This window comes from Panthera leo, chromosome B1 (genome assembly GCF_018350215.1).
Source record: "Panthera leo isolate Ple1 chromosome B1, P.leo_Ple1_pat1.1, whole genome shotgun sequence".
NCBI classification, from domain to species: Eukaryota; Metazoa; Chordata; class Mammalia; order Carnivora; family Felidae; genus Panthera; species Panthera leo.
The window spans coordinates 87631754-87650219 of record NC_056682.1 but is presented as its reverse complement, the minus strand read 5'-3'; the positions used below and the strand labels follow the sequence as shown (position 1 = coordinate 87650219).

Below are 18466 nucleotides of genomic sequence, written 5' to 3'. Positions count from 1 at the left end.
TTTAGGAATCTACTCCCGAAATCATTGTTGCACTATATGCTAACCAACTTGAATGTAAATTAAAAAGATAAATTTAATAAAAATACGCTATGATCATGCAGGCATGTATTCTGTGGCCTTTGATTCAACACTTCTCCGAATGTGAACATGCTTATGTTTGTAGATAAATAGCTGCCAGTACCCATCTGAAATAGGCAAGATTCATGGTCCGTCATCCCACACCAACAGCAACAGGTAGCATTAGATATACTTTTATCCTGAGATAAGGGAGTAACAGGATAGGACACCCTCATCTTGTAAAAACCCAATTTAAGAAGTAATATGGTTGATAAGTCCTCACCCCATAACTACCACTGCCTTGTCACTTTTTTTCAGAACATACCCCAAAACACCATCCTGTGGGACAAAAGAAAAGAATTTATCAAACTGTTTTAGCCTAAAGGAAAATATCTGAACAGGCAAGTCAAGCTCCTAACCAAAGCATGAAGATCTCTGCCATTATCCTTAACAGGGGGTTGGTTACATGACAATTCACTGCCAGTCAGCACAGCTTTGGGCCCCACAAGGCAAATCTACTTTTGAAAAATCTGTGTTGATAGCATCTTCCTCATTTTGAGCTCCAATTTCTCAACCTGAAGCTTTCACATATTCCTCCAAATTTTTCTCTTAGTCTCTTTGAAACTGCATTGAATAAATCTAACTTATCTCTTCCAAGAAAGTGCTTCAAATATGTCACGTTATAAGCACTCTCTCTCCTTACCTTTTCCGTATCTACCAGAATCATCTTCCCGAAGTTAAATATTCTTCATTCTGTCAATGCTTTTCCATCTGATTTAACTTTGACGTGTCTAATGTTCAGCAAACAGGTTTGGGTTTGTTAGTTTTTCCTTCTGATCTACTGTGAATCCAAAACTGTAGATTTGAATTTTATTTTTTGCCTCTAAGTGTTCGGTTCTTTGGTTCCTATTGATTTTGCTACATTTAGGAAAAGAGACTTTCCCAAATTTTTCAGCATTTCATTCTGAATGTTGCTTTTATCATCCAAGAGTGTAGCTATAGCTGCAGCTTTTGCAACACCTGTAGATTTTATTCATCTGTCTTATTTCTAAGCTGGAGACAACATGCTGAATAAAATAAGGCGACAACTAAAAACCTAGATAAATAATACCAGTAGAAATCTTTCATTCTGATTAACAAGAATGCATTATTCTCTCCAGATAAGCTTTTACAATTTGGAAGGTAAAAGATGTGACAGACATTTGCTGAATGTTTCTTATGTGCTAGATCTGCTTCTAAGACGATGGAGGCTACAATGAATAAAATGGAAATAAGATAACATTTACAATATGAAGGAATTCATTCATGGCACCACAGGATAGGTTAAAAACTAAATAACTGTCAGTTTGTAATTAGTGTTATCATCTAGAAATACATGAAACTATATTTCATTTAGGATCTTATTATGCTGCAGGTAATAAGAGCCTAACTATAATGACTTAAGAAATTAAAGGTTGGTTTTTGTTTTCTTTTGGTTTACATGTAACTGTAGTGGGAGTTGGCTGTTAGTGTACTTCATCAGCTTTGGGATATCAGAGACCAGGTCTTTGTGAGTCTCTTATTTTCCCATAATGATCACAAGACTGCTAGAACAGCCCCAGCCATTATGTCTGTGTTCACTGCCAGAAAGAGAATAGCATCCAAAAAGGGAGGATTCCTGTTTCAAGAAAACAAGAGTTTTCCCCACATTGAAATGTAATTCGTGGCTTATTGGCAAGAGCCATATCATATGGCCATGACTGGCTAGAGGTATCGAGGAGGAAGGGGATTGAAATGGGGGTTGGTTAAGCTTACAAACAGTATCTACCAACTTATGGACATGTGGGCTGTGGTACCCAACTCCACCTAAATGACAGGCAGAGGTTAGAGAAGATCTCTTAGAGTTACCTCACTGAGTCACAGAAAAATGAATGAAAGTTTGTCAGATGCATAGGAGACGAGGATGAGATGAGCAAAGATTATCGTAGAAAAAAAAAGTGACAATATTTACAAATGCAGAAGGGTATAAGAGACAATGTGATATTGGTTTAGGAAAACATGACAGGGTGGAAGGATATAAGCCTGTGTTTTGTTCTTTTCTCATTCTGTCCATGATAGAGTCCTTTCAGATTTAATGTCCGCCGGGAAGAGGGCAAGTGGACTGCACTTGATCCTAACCTCAGCGCATTCCGCATTAGGGCTAATGCGTCTATCAGAACTTTTCCCAAGTGCTGTCTAACGTTCATGACTTCCCATTTTTGATATCCCCTTTTACTTTTTGTATCAAGTTTTTAATGGAGGCAGAATCCTTCTCAATCCTCATCGCATTGTCCTGTCCTCTGCCTAAAACTAACATTTTCAGTCCTGTGAGAAAAAACAAATCAGTTTTTCATTTATATTCTTAAGATGATTTGAATCAGTCACCTGGCACTTATATCCTGTTACTTTAAAACTATTCTTGATGAATATTGACTATGGAAGTAATCTTCAATGAAATGTACTTTGAGAAATATTGGCTCTGGGAGGCAGAATTCTAAGAGAACTACCAGGATCTCACCCCTGTGTGTTACATTCTGCAAAATCTCCTCTCCGTAAGTGTATGAAGAACCTGTGACTTTCTTCTAGCTAATTTAATATAGCAAAGATAATGGGATATCCATACCTTAGTTAGGTTTCATTATATAGCAAAGGTAATGGGATGTCACCCTCATCATTATATTATGTTATGTAAGATTCCTTAGCAGACTAATAGGAGACACTGCTCTGCTGGCCGTGACAAAGCAAAAAGCCATGTTTTGAACTACCTATGGAGAGAACTCTGTGGCAAAGAACTGCAGGCAACCCCTAGAAGCTGAGGACAGCCTGCAGCTGACAGTCAGCAAAAAGCTTCAGTCATATAGCTACATGGAAATGAATTCTGCCAACAACCTCAATGAGAAGAGAAGTGAATCCTGCCTCAGTCGAGCTTCTACATGAGAACTCAGCCCAATGATAGCTTGAGCGCAGCCTTATAAAAACAGATTAGGAATGCCCAAGGGTTCTTTACATATACAAAAATTAAGCCACACATTTGGCCTTGAAACTCCTGGCAGATAATATAAAAAGAAAAAAAAAACACATTTATTTACTTTATTTTTGTTGTATAAACACACTGTTTCTTTTCCACATAAATAACAAGAGTGAATCAGCATACCTCTGTATTCAATGTTATACAAGCTTCATACTCTTAAGTTCAGAACTCTGGTAAAGTCTGAGTTGGAGTACATGGTCTAAATGCTCCAAGCAGAGCTACCTAACTCCATGAATCTAAAGTCTTGAGAACAGCACACTCATTCACGACTGAGAAAAGATGAGAAGAGAGAGAAAAAGGGAGAAACAGAGCAGAAGAAAGTACCACATCCCAAGAACCATTGAGGAACCAGATCCACTCAACTGCATGGAAACAGGAAGTGGAAGAGAAATTAGAAGCTGAACTTGGATGTGCCTAGGGTTTCATTGCCCCATAACCCCACCCACAAACAGTATGTCCTGGCTACCTGCACTGCACCCTGCACACACATTCATTCATGGTACTAAGGACTAATCTAACTAATATGTCTAATATGGACTAATATGACCTAATAAGGACTAATCTAACTAATATGTCTTTCTCCTTTGGAGGGGCTAAGAATGGTATCTGCAGAGGTGAGTATGGCCTGAGGACAGCGTAACATCCCCAGCTCTTTCTTATGCTCTCTCATTTTTATTTTATATTCATCTATATCCAATAATAGCTAAGTCAAGTTTCAACCGGGGAAATGGTGTCTATTGTAGGAGAAGAGATATTTGGTAGCCTCCAAGTCCTAGTGAAGTGGAAAATTAGGTTTTTGCTCACTAAGTTCTTGAAGTATGTCAGAACAGGCATCCAACATTAACTCTGAAACACAATACTGGGTTAAATTTTCTCCCTTTTATTTTTTTTTAATTATTTTTTAATGTTTATTTATTTTTGAGACAGAGAGAGACAGAGCATGAGCATGGGAGGGGCAGAGAGAGGGAGACACAGAATCTGAAGCAGCCTCCAGATTCTGAGCTGTCAACACAGAACCCGACGCGGGGCTGGAACCCACGAACTGCAAGATCTTGACCTGAGCTGAAGTTGACGCTTAACCAACTTAGCCACCCAGGCACCCCAAATTTTCTCCCTTTTCTACTTCAAATTTCAATTTATGCTCGGCTACATGATCCAAACATGGTTCACAAGAAAGAATTATACAGTTTACAGAATGTCTTAGATCCATTCTTTCAATTACAAGTAACCAAACACCATCCCAAGTGGAGCGTAAGCAAAGCAAGGAATTTACTGTGTCACCTAATTGATAAATCCAGATGTGGCACAGCTTCAGATGTATGCTGCAAAACATGACATCAGGGCTTGATTGCTCTCCATCTTTTAGTTCTTCTACCTTTGTATTGACTTAATTCCCAGCCAGGTTCTTTCCATGCCATTGAAAAGACAATCAATATCGTCTCAGTGCGTACATCTTTCTACCTTACTAATCCTGAAAGACAGATTTTCCAGAGTGTAATAATGGTTAGTACTTTGGATTCTGCAAGAGAGATAATCTGAAGGCTTATATTACAAGCTTATCCTGAAACAATAATTCATGACTCTGATTGGCCAGGACTTAGAATTGCCACTGCCCTGGAGTCAGGAGTAGATCAGTCCCTCCCAATCACATGGCCTGAGAAATGAAGTAGGATGTCTCAGCAAAGCAAAACAGGAGCATTTTGTTAGTGAAGGGAGAAGGGATACCCAGAGGACAAAAATAACAAATGTTTCAGGCACATTTCAGCCATTATATTCCAAATATAAGAATGGAGTTTTTTCCCAAATTTGAACATAATGAACAATATTCCATTATCATTCTACCACACAGAAAGTAAAATGCCCAATAAAAATTCTGTCTCCTCGTAAATTAAAGTAGTAAAATATTAAAGTCCAATATTCTTCCCTTCACAATTTTCTTTTTTGGCTTAGTTCAACTCCACAGATTTCATTCAGAAGTCAGGGTAAATCAAAGACTTTTATCTGGCATTATGAGGCTTGAAAAATACATTATCCACTGAAATAAATGTAACTCTTTAAACATTTCCAAAGTTTAAATAATTCATGACAGTTTCTTGTTTGTCAAGAGACAAGCTAGTATATAATAGCCCCTACCTCTTAATGTTTAGAAAACACAAACAATTCCTAGCTAGCTAGGCACATAACTGCATTGAATAAAGTTGGAATTGTGTTACTAAGGAAAAAAGGAGAGTAGATATTGTGGGAAAGGACCAATCTTTGCCACAAGCCATCATATTTATTTCCTTACATGCTCAGTAGGAGAAAAGAAAAACAGACCCAAAGTCCAAGGCATCCTTCTAACTAACACGACTATTTACACAGTTTTTATATTGGTAGGTTAAATAAAGACAAAAGAGATCATAGCCCATGGGTTAATTATCACAACAGTAGTGAGAAAATTCAATTGCCAATGACAAGTATAGTCTATAAATGTAAGTGAACAAATATATTTTTCTAACATTTATGTTTTATAAGCTTTGTTTGCACTCATAACTTAAAGTTCAAAGGGCACATTTTAAGGGAGAGCAACAGAACCTTTGTAGCTAACAGCTCAAAGTGAGAGGAGACTCTGATCTTCTTGATAAAAGATATGGGAACGAAAAATCATAGTGTTAATTGCAGAATCCATAAGGATTATATCTGAACATGGCCTTTGTTTTTCTTGGACAATTCCCTAACAAACGAGTGGTCAGGGTTTGGAGAATATTTACAAACCCACTTTTATTCCAAGGTTTTATCATCAACCATTATAACATATATTTTAATTGTAACCAGGCAATAACTAAAGTTTCATTATGATTTTTATTTCCACTGGAGGTTAGTTGTGTTGCCATTTGCTCTCCCATAAACCTTCAGGAAGCCCCAGGGTGTCCTTATCTCTGTACCCTTCTCCTTTACAATTCCCAAACCGGAACTGTTTGCGGGTCAATGAAAAGCAACTATGTCAGCCAGATGCTTTGCCTTCATCTCACCTTTCCTCAGAATTTAATTCCCTAGATCTTGGATAGTCTTCACTACCCTGGAGTCAGCGTACAAATTCTTTCCCAACTTTGATTTTGTTGCTCCAGTAGGACCTGACTTCACCATTTCCACAGCCAAGGCCAAGAAACAGGATAAAACGTAAAAGGTTAACATAATTCTTGTCAACAAATTCAAGATAGATGGAATCTTTAGCATTTGGTCAGGTTCTGCCTACCCAGGTTTAGTACTAACAATCTAAAATCCAAAATCTTCCTCCAAAAGAGATCTGTCTGTATTTATCTTGGCCTTCGTGATTTGTAGCCAGAGTTGAAGAAAATCTAATTTGGGGAGAATATTTTTTGACACTAATTACAGCTTTTCCATATCCATAGGGACCTCTAAGCTCTAGGAAATAGCCTTAAAGTCTTGGTCTGTGAGAGTGCTTACCCCCCAGAAGGGAATCTCCATCCTTATTCTGCTGAAGTTACCACCTACCCAACATCACTAACATCCAGACAACTGTCTCTATAGCAACACCAAGTCATGTATGGTAATAAATAAATAACTACATTAGCCAAGTCTGTAAAACCCACCAGTACATCAACCATCTACCTGTAGAGAATGTTGGCCCAAGTGATATCTCTCTTCTTAGAGCTTCACACCATCCCTAATATCTTTGGGATGATTTATTTGTTATCGGTGTTAAGCCAAACTGTTATCGTTACCTAGTAGCATAAAACAAGGAAATGGAAGAGAAGAACATGTTCACATCACTTTTGGTTAAATAACTCCAACAGTTAGGTACACTTCTCTAACAATGTACCCTCCTTTTAAGGCACTTATCATAATCAAATGTTTACATTTATTTGTCTTGTTACTTAACTATATGACTGTCTCCCCCACTAGACTCTCTACTTTTTGAGAGTAAGAAATATGTCTGGTTTACTCACCATTGAATTAGTAGGACATAGTACCATGCCTAGCATATAGTAGGCATTCAATACTTACTTGCTGCATGGAGAAATGAATAATGCTCCAGTAACATCTAAGCCTGGACTGGCTAGATTAACAACTCATTCTTGTATATAGTAAAGTGCACTAGGCCTAAAACAATAACTTGCAAAAAAGCACCTTCTCTACAAATATGAAATCAGTTTGATTCTTCACATGAATTTTCAAATAGAGAATACTAAATGGACAATGTAAAAAAAAAAAAAGTCCCTGGGGCACCTGGGTGGCTCAGTTGGTTAAGCGTCTGACTTTGTGGCTCAGGTCATGATCTCATGGTTCATGAGTTTGAGCCCCATTCAGCTCTGTGCTGACAGCTCAGAGCCTGGAGCCTGTTTTGGATTCTGTGTGTCCCTCTGTCTCTGCCCCTTGCCCGCTTGCCCTCTGGGTCTGTTTCTCTCAAAAATAAACATTTAAAAAGAAGAAGAAGAAGAAAAAGAAAAAAGTACAGAAATTGGATATAAGCAGTAAGAGACTTACGTATCAATTCGTTATTGTCATGCCATCCAAGCACATGATCAGTGAATTCTACAAAAGTATTGGAATGTGACTGTGACAATTAACACCAACAAAGCAGTACTTTATTACAGATGCTTAAGAAGCTTTGGCCTAAATGGTTTAGCTTGGAAAGTTACAATAAAGGTTTACCAAGTGTTTAAAACAAACAAAAGAATTTCTATTCATAAAATTATATAAAATGTTTTGAATAATAAGTTTATTAAATATCTGCTAGGATTAATTATTTGCATAACATGTCAAAAGTAGCCAAATGAATTGACTTATTCTAGACAACGTTATCAAAGACAATGATGTTAATTACAGATTGATTCACCTGTTGTTGTTTTTCTTAATGTTTATTTTATTTTTGAGACACAGAGGAACAGAGCACAAGTGGGGAGGGGTAGAGAGAAAGGTAGACACAGAATCCAAAGCAGACTCTAGGCAACGCGGGGCTCGAACTAAAAAACTGTGAGATCATGACCTGAGCCAAAGTTGTACGCTTAACGGACTGAGCCACCCAGGCGCCCCACACATTGATTCATCTTAAGGCATTCCTTTTGACAGTAGCTGAAGAACAGGAGGAATTGTCCATTTGAGCCAAGTAAACCAATAAATTGGCATTATATGACCAATAAAATTTATTTTCAGGTAGAAACATAAAGTTTGTTCTTTTTACTACTACAACTCTTCTTACAAATAAACTGTCTCCTAGGAAATATGAGGACTATTTTGAGAGGTAGAATTTGGGAAGAGATATCAAAGTCTGATTTTCTTATAACGAATTTTGGAAGCTGAATGATTTCTTTATTTTAGTAAAATCTGTGTCTTTCAATAATGACTTCTGGAGGGAAAGGGAAAAATGCTGGCAATAGTCAGGAATGTAAGGTAGTATTGAACTTGCTTCAAGGTTGATCAAGTCCAAGACACAAGAAGAAGAAGAGAGAAATTCTGAAAGTGGAGCCAGTTACATCAAATTGTCATTCAAGAGGATGTCTGTCGGACTCCTCTAGAAGTATGTGAAAAGTGAGATCAAAAGTTCAATGAGTCTTGAAATATAACTTAAAATGAGATGGAATCAGACATCTCAAAATTATAATTTGTTCTGAGTGCACGTCTAGTAGCCTAACTCTTTCAGTGGTCCTGTCTGATGGTTGGTAGAAGAAGCAGTGACCAGGCGCTCAAACTGAGTTCTTAGAAGATCACCAACACAAAGTCCCCAACCACAGAGTCCAGTTGTGACCCGAAGAGTCACATAATGTTCTGGTCCTAAGCTCTCTGGAGAGTGTGAGGGTAATGAGGGTCAATAGTTGAATAGGTTCAGTAACCTAAAAATTCCTTACTATTCATGCAACATGATGACCAAAGACACTCATTCCTATAATTTGTAGAGGAAACTCACAACCTTTAGAGGCAATGCTTAAAACATTAATGGAGTGAAGATTCAGAGACGTTTATATGAACATAAAATCTGAAAAGGACTTGTGAAGTGTTTGAATCATGCTGTTCTTGGGATTATTTTTGTTAAATTCTTTTTTTTTTATTTTTTTAAATGTTTATTTATTTTTGAGACAGAGGGAGACAGAGTGCGAGTGGGGGGAGGGGCAGAAAGAGAGGGAGACACGGAATCCGAAACAGGCTCCAGGCTCTGAGCTGTCAGCACAGAGCCCCACACGGGGCTCGAACTCACGGACCGCAAGATAATGACCTGAGCCAAACCTGGACGCTCAACTGACTGAGCCACCCAGGTGCCCCTATTTTTGTTAAATTCTTTAACAAACAGATAACTGAAGGTCCAAGTCCTTGAGTTACCCAATTAATTATAACTTGTTAGTCAAGTGTACTATGTGAAGAAGTTGAGGAGTGTTCCAACCAAAGATGGACCTAAAATTTACAAAATTTTGACAATTTTCCTGTCTTATCAAGATGGACCAACTTAAATGTAGCTCAACACTGTTTGAGAAGACAAACTCAGAATGTACTCTCTGAATTTATTTTATTTTAAGTATTTGGCAGCCGAACAGTAACAGGTCAAATAGGATAAGAATTTGAGACCCTTTCCTGTGATTCTGTCTCACCAGCCTTGTTGACTTTCTTTTTTGCTGTTGTTTTTTTTTTTTTTTTTTTTTTTTTTTCCCCTCGGCACACAGCACTTACCAAACCGGGAACTTTAGGTCCAAGACCCACATCTTTCCAAACATGAAACAGACCAAATGTTATCATCTGTTGATAAGAGAAGAAGAATCTTCACCTTCAAGAGATTCATGGCAGGTTGAAACATTCTAGGAAAAAATAGAGTAGAATAAAAATGCTCCTCACTCTTTCTAACTCTTCTCAAAATTATCATTTCAATGGTCCATATGAAGATATGGCCGGACTCAAGAATACCTACAATCACGTCAAATAAACAAAGACATTTAGTCTAAGCCTAGGACAAAGCAAATAATGAGTTCATTATAACATAATCAGTAACACCGTCTCAGGGGTTAACATACATGTGAATTTTTCCTAAATATAAGGAAAAAATATATATATTTTTTCTAAATATTTCCAAATTTGCCCCATAGGCTGCCATTTAATGACACAAAGTTTTGTGTGTAAATGCATTGAGACCTAAGTGTTCCATTAAATTGACACAGCTCTTTGTCAAGAAATGCAGCATCTTAAAACAGTTTTCCTTAGATCTGCTTTTTTTTCTTCTACAGCTTTTTCTTGTACCCACGAAAGTTTTCACAAATAATTATAATGCATAATATGTAATTAAATTAAAATGTTATCACAACTTAATTAAACATCAAAACAGGCACCCTCCACGTTGGTGGGAGGGATAGATGCATAAAATAAATCATATACAAAACCAAATCCGGGAGGAAAAAACTTTGCAGGGGTATATGGATCAAAGAACTTAACAGCTCTGTCTTTACCATTTTCCCCCTTTATAGTTGAAGAGAAAAAGGCATAAAACTTTGCACTGGAAGAAAGCTATTTTATAAAATTTCAGGTTGCCTCTACACCTACAGTATTGAAATCCACCCCAAATCAAACAACCTACACATGAAGACTGTACATTAGTCTTCCTGCCAAGCCACAATTCTGGAGATAAATCTTAGAATTTGGAAGGCAATCTCCACAGAATCTGCCAAATATGAAAATATACAACCATTATCTATATGCAGCTTAAAGTTCATTCTGTTGGCACCAATTGGATGAAATAACTCACTCCAGCCAAAGACAACGAATCTAGCAGGGTTTTTGAGGAAAGGGAGATTGCTGTCTTTCTGGAACAGGTCATGTGCACAGGTCCTGGGCAAGCTGGAAAGGAAGCCAAACAAGTTTTACTTCACACTATTTCTTTTTTTTTTTTTAAGTTTTATTTATTTTTGAGACAGAGGCAGACCATGAGCAGGGGAGGGGCAGAGAGAGAGAGGGAGACACAGAATCCTAAGAAGGCTCCAGGCTCTGAGCTGTCAGCACAGAGCCTGATGCGGGGCTTGAACTCACGAGCCACGAGATCATGACCTGAGCCAAAGAAGTCGGACGTCCAACCGACTGAGCCACCCAGGCGCCCCGCTTCACACTATTGCTGAGAAGAATGAAACAGGGTATTGACTGGGGACAGCCTGCAGGTTCAAGTACCTACTATTTCATATCATTTTAATTAATTGGTGCTAATCTGTGTGATTTAGAAAAAAAACCTATATACTTCTAAGAGAGTTGTAATTCATGCTCTTTTTATTTTTCTAAATCTAATGCTCTGCTTAGCATGGTTCTGCTTTTAAATTTTTTTTTTCAACGTTTTTTATTTATTTTTGGGACAGAGAGAGACAGAGCATGAACGGGGGAGGGGCAGAGAGAGGGAGACACAGAATCGGAAACAGGCTCCAGGCTCCGAGCCATCAGCCCAGAGCCTGACGCGGGGCTCGAACTCACGGACCGCGAGATCGTGACCTGGCTGAACCGACTGCGCCACCCAGGCGCCCCTTTTTCTTTTTTTTTTTTTTTAAATTTTTTTTTTTTTTAGCATTGTTCTGCTTTTAGAGCACACCTTGTTGATCTATGCTTAAACTGAACTGTACACATTCTAATCTCTGAGAGCTTTTATAATTATAACTATTCTTAAAGTATACACATCAATAATGCCAAAGACTATTAAGTATACTAGATCACTTCACATAACAGGAGTTTGAAGTCAAACTTTTACTCGGGGAACCGTCATTAACATTTTTCTATAGTCCCTCTTCTACTAAGACATTCTTTAGTTTATATTGGAGCCCAGTCAGTTTATGTAGCTTATACTGGAGCCTGGTCAAATTCTTCCACACTCTTCCTGCATTTCTTTATATAACGACCCCCATTCCCCAAACTCAATCTCTGTTGTTAATTTCCTGAGGATTGTATAGAATGTTGTCTAAATGAGAAACATCAGTTCTAAGGATGTAGGCAATGCTTTAATTGATCAGATAAACATGGTCCATTTAGTTTTGCTTTAACTCAGACTTCAAAGTACCAAGCTGTATGTTTGCTTCATTTTGGCAGAAGCAAAAAGCCTGAAACTCTTCAGGAGGTAAGGAAGCAGTGGAAATTAGGCATCTGCCCAAAATCTAGGATGAAGAATAAACACTTAAAACCTATTTTAATTTCTGCTTTGAACTGAAAAGAAAAGGACTCATGAGAACATTTGAAGACAGGAAAAGGACAATTTTCAAGACCATGAACTTGAACCCATTTGACAGCAGAGGATGTGGTTTCAGGGCCACAGAATATTGGTCTTTCTTCATTAAAGTTCCGTCAGCCCTATCAAGATGAAACACGGGTTCTAACATTTCCTTCACTCTTCCACCTGCTGTGTTAGCCCTGGGTACCGACTTGCCTGGGGAGGATTTATACATGCACTTTTGAACTTCTAATAGAGTCTCTCTTTTGAGTAACCATTTAAAAGAAGATTAAATTTAATTAGACTGTATCTTTTTCCTGTGACATGCTGCCTTCAAAGTCCACTTTATTACATTCTTCTACCCCAGCAGTGTACTAATGCTGGCTGGCACAGGGCACCTTCAGATGCAGGAGGAAAGGAAAGATATAGTTATATACACACACACACACACACACACACACCCACTTAATCCCTTGGGAGCATTTTGGGGATGCCTGACATCTGACATCTGTGCCAGCCCAGCAACGCACCTGAACAAATGTGACTCCAGGATCCACCAGGACTTGTGACAACGCCCAAGAATAACCTGAGCTCTCCACGTGTCACCTTGGGTTCTATCATCTCACACCCTATTCGTTTCTTTGTTTCTATGTTCCCTCATTCGCTGAATTTGTTGATAATCACTAACATTGGTAGTGAGCACCCACCCACTTATGAAGAAACATTCGTTTTATCCGAAAACCTATGAGTGACTTAATTAATGATCATTCCAGTCTTAATTTGCTCTTGAGACTACATTTAGGCATTTGCTATTATTTCTTCAAGCACAGGTCAATGTGCTAAAGATTAACGAGAAGCCCATACCTCAATCCCCGGTATCCACGAGATCCTGTAGGAAATCTCTAGGTGTAAGATTCGGTAATTTTTCTTTGTACTGGTAGACTTTTGAGAGAAGGGAAAGAAATACGACAAAGAGAAGCAGACATAAAAAGAAAAGAAAAAGTCAGCATTTTCAACGTGTACTGAAGACACATGCCTCTTAAAGAGGAAAGGAAAAGCGACTGCATTGCTATGCGTTTGGTCTCATCCATAGTGTGGAGAAGCGCCCATGAATGTGGCTTTATCTCATCATAATCGTGTTGTTGCTTTAGCCAGGATGCCGTGGCATTTTACCAACCTTTCCCTACACGGTCAGATTTTAACAAAGACAAAGAAGAAAGAAAACAAACAGTTTTCAGAGCAAGTTCTCCTTCCTTTTGGTGTGTTTTTCTGCAACGCTGGGGTGTCCCCGGGGCCCTGGCCGCAGGCTCACTGCTGTCGTCCCCGGGGCCCCAAGGTGCCCCCGCTGCCCAGGCAGGGGGAGGCGGAAGGGTTGTTGGCGATCTTTCAGTTTTTGCTTTTCAACCGGCATGACAGTGCACAGCAGTCGAGTCTATTCTTTCATTTTTCACTGGTGTGAGGGTGTGCAGTCACTTAGCAAAAGAAACCACCGGCGGCTAAAGGGAGCAAAGAGTGAAAAAAGGAACAGGCCAGCCTGGCCTTTCTTTGGGACCTGAAACTGCCTGAGGTTAATTGCTCGCATAAGAAGAATAACTGGCGGCGCCTAATTGAATTTTTATGGAAATAAACAGGTGGCAGATTTACTGTAGCTGTGGGGATAGTAGGGGGCGAAATGCGGTAGCCACATTAACCTGTTTAATTTAATAGCTTCGGTACTGGTAGAAAAAAAAGGCAATGTTGCTCGTTGAGTCAGTTGGATGCCAAATGTAAATAACTACAATTACCCTAGCATGCCCATGTGGTTGAGCAAAATAAGGGCATCGTGCCAGCTTTGACTTGGTTTTCATGTTTATTAATTAAGCTTCCAGAAGTTTCAAAATAAAAGTTTTAACCCACAAAGCACCCTGGAAAAAAGAGGAAGTGGGAAGAATTTGACAAAGGGGAGACGACTGACAGACAGACAAAGGCTCTGCTAACACTAAGAGCTTAGCACAAGTCTTTGACCCAGAGGCTTGGCTAAGTCTACACTGGGCACCAGGATGAACTAAATGCTAACTTTGCACTATGCTTCCCCCCAGTGGTTTAGTTTTAGAAGTGCATTTTTATATTAAGGAACAAAAAATTAGGGACCATCTGGTGAAACATGCGAAGTGCACCGGTAGCTTATTAATGTACTCGATTACTTTTAAGCCAAATAATAAAAACGAGAGTTTCCATTTAAAGTTTTGCCAACTTGTATTCAGGCAAAAAAAAAAAAAAATGAACTGTTCATACATATACATATATATGAATATATATAGACACACTTTTTTTATAACAGAAATTGAAACACACCTTAAAAAAAACCAAATATTGATAAGAGACAGAAGCAATTACTCTCATGGAGACACCACCCCAGCATTGTGAACATAAAGGTGAATGAAACGTGGGCCTCCTCTACCAAATTTCCCAGGCTTAAAGGGTGGACAGATTCCCAGCCAAGTAATTTAAATATAAAGCAGAGTTTGCTAAGCACTGAAAAAGGCACAAAATAGAGAGCACCAGAAAGTCATTTTACAAATGAGAAATCTTTTACCTTATTTGCATCACCAGACCAAATACCTAAAAGCCAACATTATCAGAACCAGAGGAGTTTAGTCAGACGTTACAATCCAACTTGGAACGTTTTCTGTTTATCTTCACTATTTTAGAGTAAGCTAGTAAAATGTGAGAGGGACTGAAAGGGTGCTCTCCTTCTCCATCGGTTTTGGTTTGTTTGCTTTTAAGTGCGAAAACCTCTAGTGAATTCTTGCTAAGTGCAGCTTGCTGTACAACCGCACTCCAGGGGGACCCGTGCCTTAGCTGCTGAGTCCTTCAGTGCATGGTCTCAGGCTCTTCTCTTCTCTCTCTGTGATTTCCCCACAGCTCTGGCTTCATTTCCAATCCATGGACCAGTGACCCCTGTATTTATTATGCATTTCATCACCAAACCGGTTCTCATTCCTCACCCCCATGTCTGTTTTCACTTAACATCTTCACATAAATGTGTCAGGCTTCTCCATCTCTACAGGTCCAAGAATGAACTTATGATCATTGCCCCAAGTTTATTCCCCACCCCTCAAAGCAAATGAGCCAAGAATCAGACTCACTCCAGATACTTCAGATTGTGTATATATGTATATTTACAATATATACACACATATATATACATGTACTATACAAGCCAGAAATTTTAGATAGAAAGATGATAGATGGAGAGATAGATAATCTTCTGCTCTACAAGCCAGAAATATGAGAATACTGCTTTACATTTTCTACTTCCATGTGCCCAATTTTCAAATCATTACCAATAGGCCATCACCAATCCTATTAATATCACTTCCTAGATATCTCATAAATTTACCTGTTTCTATGTCCATACAACAAACCCTCCCTTGGATTCCTGTAATAGATCAATACTATATTTTGTTACACTCTGATTAAACCCACAGTGCAGTCAGAGAAGTCTTTTAAATATCTGAACATGACATTTCTTTACCAAAAACCATGCACTTGGGGCGCGTGGGTGGCTCAGGCAATTGAACATCTGACTCTTGATTTTGGCTCAGCTCATGATCCCCGATCATGGTATCGAGCCCCATGTTGAGCTCTGTGCTGAGTATGGAGCCTGCTTAAGATTCTGTCTCTTTCTCCCTCTGGCACTCTCCCCCATTTGCTTGCACTCTCTTCCTCTAAAAAACAAAAACAAAAGTTAAAAAAAAATACATGTGGTTGATTTCACAATGCTCTTAAGACTGGCAAATCCAGCCAGTTTAGCCCTTGTCTATCACTTCAGCCTCCTCTCTGGCCGCTTTGGCCCAGGCCATCGCCACCCCAGGTAGAGGGTCTTTCATTCAGTTCTTTAGATACACTCTTCTCTCCCGTGGCGGGTGGTGTTTTGGCCCTTCCCCTTTGATTAGCTAATACCTACCTCTGCCTCAGAGCTCATGTGAAGTGTCACTTGCTGAAGGAAGACTTTCCTTATCTCTCCTGCTATCTCCTTCAAACCTTCCCTGCACACACTTACACACAAATGCCGGACAACATGAGCTCATAGAATTATCTTGATCGATGCCAGTCTTCTCCATTGTACCCAACATCCAGCAAAGTATGAAACTTGGTTGGTACTGAATAAATATTTATTAAATGGATAACTGGGTACAATTTATAACCACTCAATGTACCTCTATGTCTTTTACATAGGCCTAAATGGAGACATGAAAAGAATCCTCACCCGGACATCATTCATGCTTTGATGATGTCTTTTAACTTCTGTGATTCACCTATGGATTCAATATTACTTTGAATTTTAGTACTTGAGTAGGTAAGGTCAAGTCCAGAAGCTTGGCAATTTCAATCTTGCTAGCTCTATTCATGGTACAGGGACCCAGTGGGGGACTCTGCCAATTGCTTATGAGACTTATTCCACTTATATACTCAGAAAAATAACCCCAAGACTGGAACACCTAGAGCGAGACTCGGATCGAAACTCAATGTATAACCTGAAGTACAATTTGTCATTCTGATCAGTAGACCACAGTGATATTCTCAGTCTCCATGAATTAGGTAGCTCAGAATCAGTGTTTAACAATACTCCAAAGCTCCAGTTATCTCCCTTTCCCAGGGCATGTTGGCTATATGTATTTTTACTATACAGAATTTTATGCCTTCTTTGTATTCTTTTCACATATAGATAACACCTGGCATGAAATGTGTGTGCAGCCAGATTCTAGGATGGTTTTGTATCAGCATGACCTGAAATGAAGTCTATTTTTGTCACAAAGTCAAGACAATAACACTTGCTACCTAATAATGTTTACGTGAATGTTGACTCCTCAAAGCACATTACCCTCACAATGTAATACTGTTATTCTTGGTGGTTGCTAAATCATTGGTATCAAGAGCAATAGTCTTTGGAATTCTTTCTTCAAAAGGACAAAATTTCCCAGCCATTCTGAGTGAACCAAGAGCATAGAACTGAGCTGATCAGATTAAGAGCTATTTATCTGTACCACATAGTAAATGGCCAACAAATAGCCTTCGGTGAAGGCTAAGAAGGAGATTAATTGCACATCAAGCGATATTGCTGAATCCATCATTAAGTAATTCTTGCTTATGGAGCTAACTCAAATATGATAATTGGGCTAGAGTGAGCAACTCCCTGCAATGGGGGCCTGTGTCAGACCTATGCTTTCCAGTCGTGGAGTGTTTTCATAACACAAATCAAGAAGGACTAATGTGCTATTACATATTTCAGTTAAGGGACCCCTGATCAGCCAACCACTACCAAAGTTTCCTGTAATTCAGAACATTCTGACTGCTGAACTTGACCTGCTGCGTACCATGGCCACCACAACAATTTTGTCTTTTACTTTTGAATGCTGCACTTGACCTCCACTGCCCTACACCAGTTTTTTTCTCCTATCAATCAGGGAAACCATTTCAACTGAAGCATCTGCCACTGATATCCTCAGCCTAGAAGAACAGTACAAACAAACTCCTCAAAACTGCTGCCAGTCCCTTCGCCAATACATTTCTTAAGACCTTGGTAATGATCTAGACTTCTTGGGGGACAAATTAGGGTAAAGATTACTTATATATGGTAATTTCACCCCAGAGTACTTACTACCCTTCTCTGTGTTAGTTAAAGAATTTCTAGAATCTCAAGTTCACTATCTTCAGTCTCCACTGAATTGAGATTATAGTCAAACAAATGAGCCAAGAAACAGGCCCACTCAAGCTAGCTCAGAATGATACAGTCATCACTTTGAAAAATTATGCTTTACCTATCCAAGGCCAGTCACTGTTATTAGTCATTATCATTCTTATGTATAGTCCCAAGTTTTATCATCATAAAAATGAAAGGAGAAAACCTCATCCAGGTTTCACAGCGCAATTGACTCCTCTGGGACATGTCAGCCTCTGACCAGTAGTTAGAAGTTTGGAGATAATGGGAGGTTTGTAGATTCTGAAGAGGAGCAGAATATACCACCCCAAAATATGTCACTTTGGATACTGATTATTTTGAATTTAACTTACTTGAGACCCAGACAGTACAAAAAGAACACTCTGACCCTCATTTGTTCCCCTGAATCTTTCACATGAAAGTATCCTCTTTAAGAAGGAAGATAGTAGGCATCCTTATAGCCAGGGATAGGAAATTCGGGGCTGTGAGGCTGTAT

General features: G+C 38.9%; 1 protein-coding gene across 2 annotated transcripts in view; it reads right to left on the bottom strand.

Annotated features, from left to right (window-relative positions):
- Positions 1–18466, bottom strand: part of SLC7A11 (solute carrier family 7 member 11) — a 246439-nt gene that overhangs the window by 99081 nt on the left and 128892 nt on the right. For both annotated transcript variants that reach the window (XR_006201707.1, XR_006201708.1), the window contains exons 14-15: positions 9770–10924; positions 4388–6831 (exon numbers count right to left, since the gene is read on the bottom strand). The gene's annotated coding sequence lies outside the window, so the exon portion shown is untranslated. The remainder of the gene's footprint in view (positions 1–4387; positions 6832–9769; positions 10925–18466) is intronic.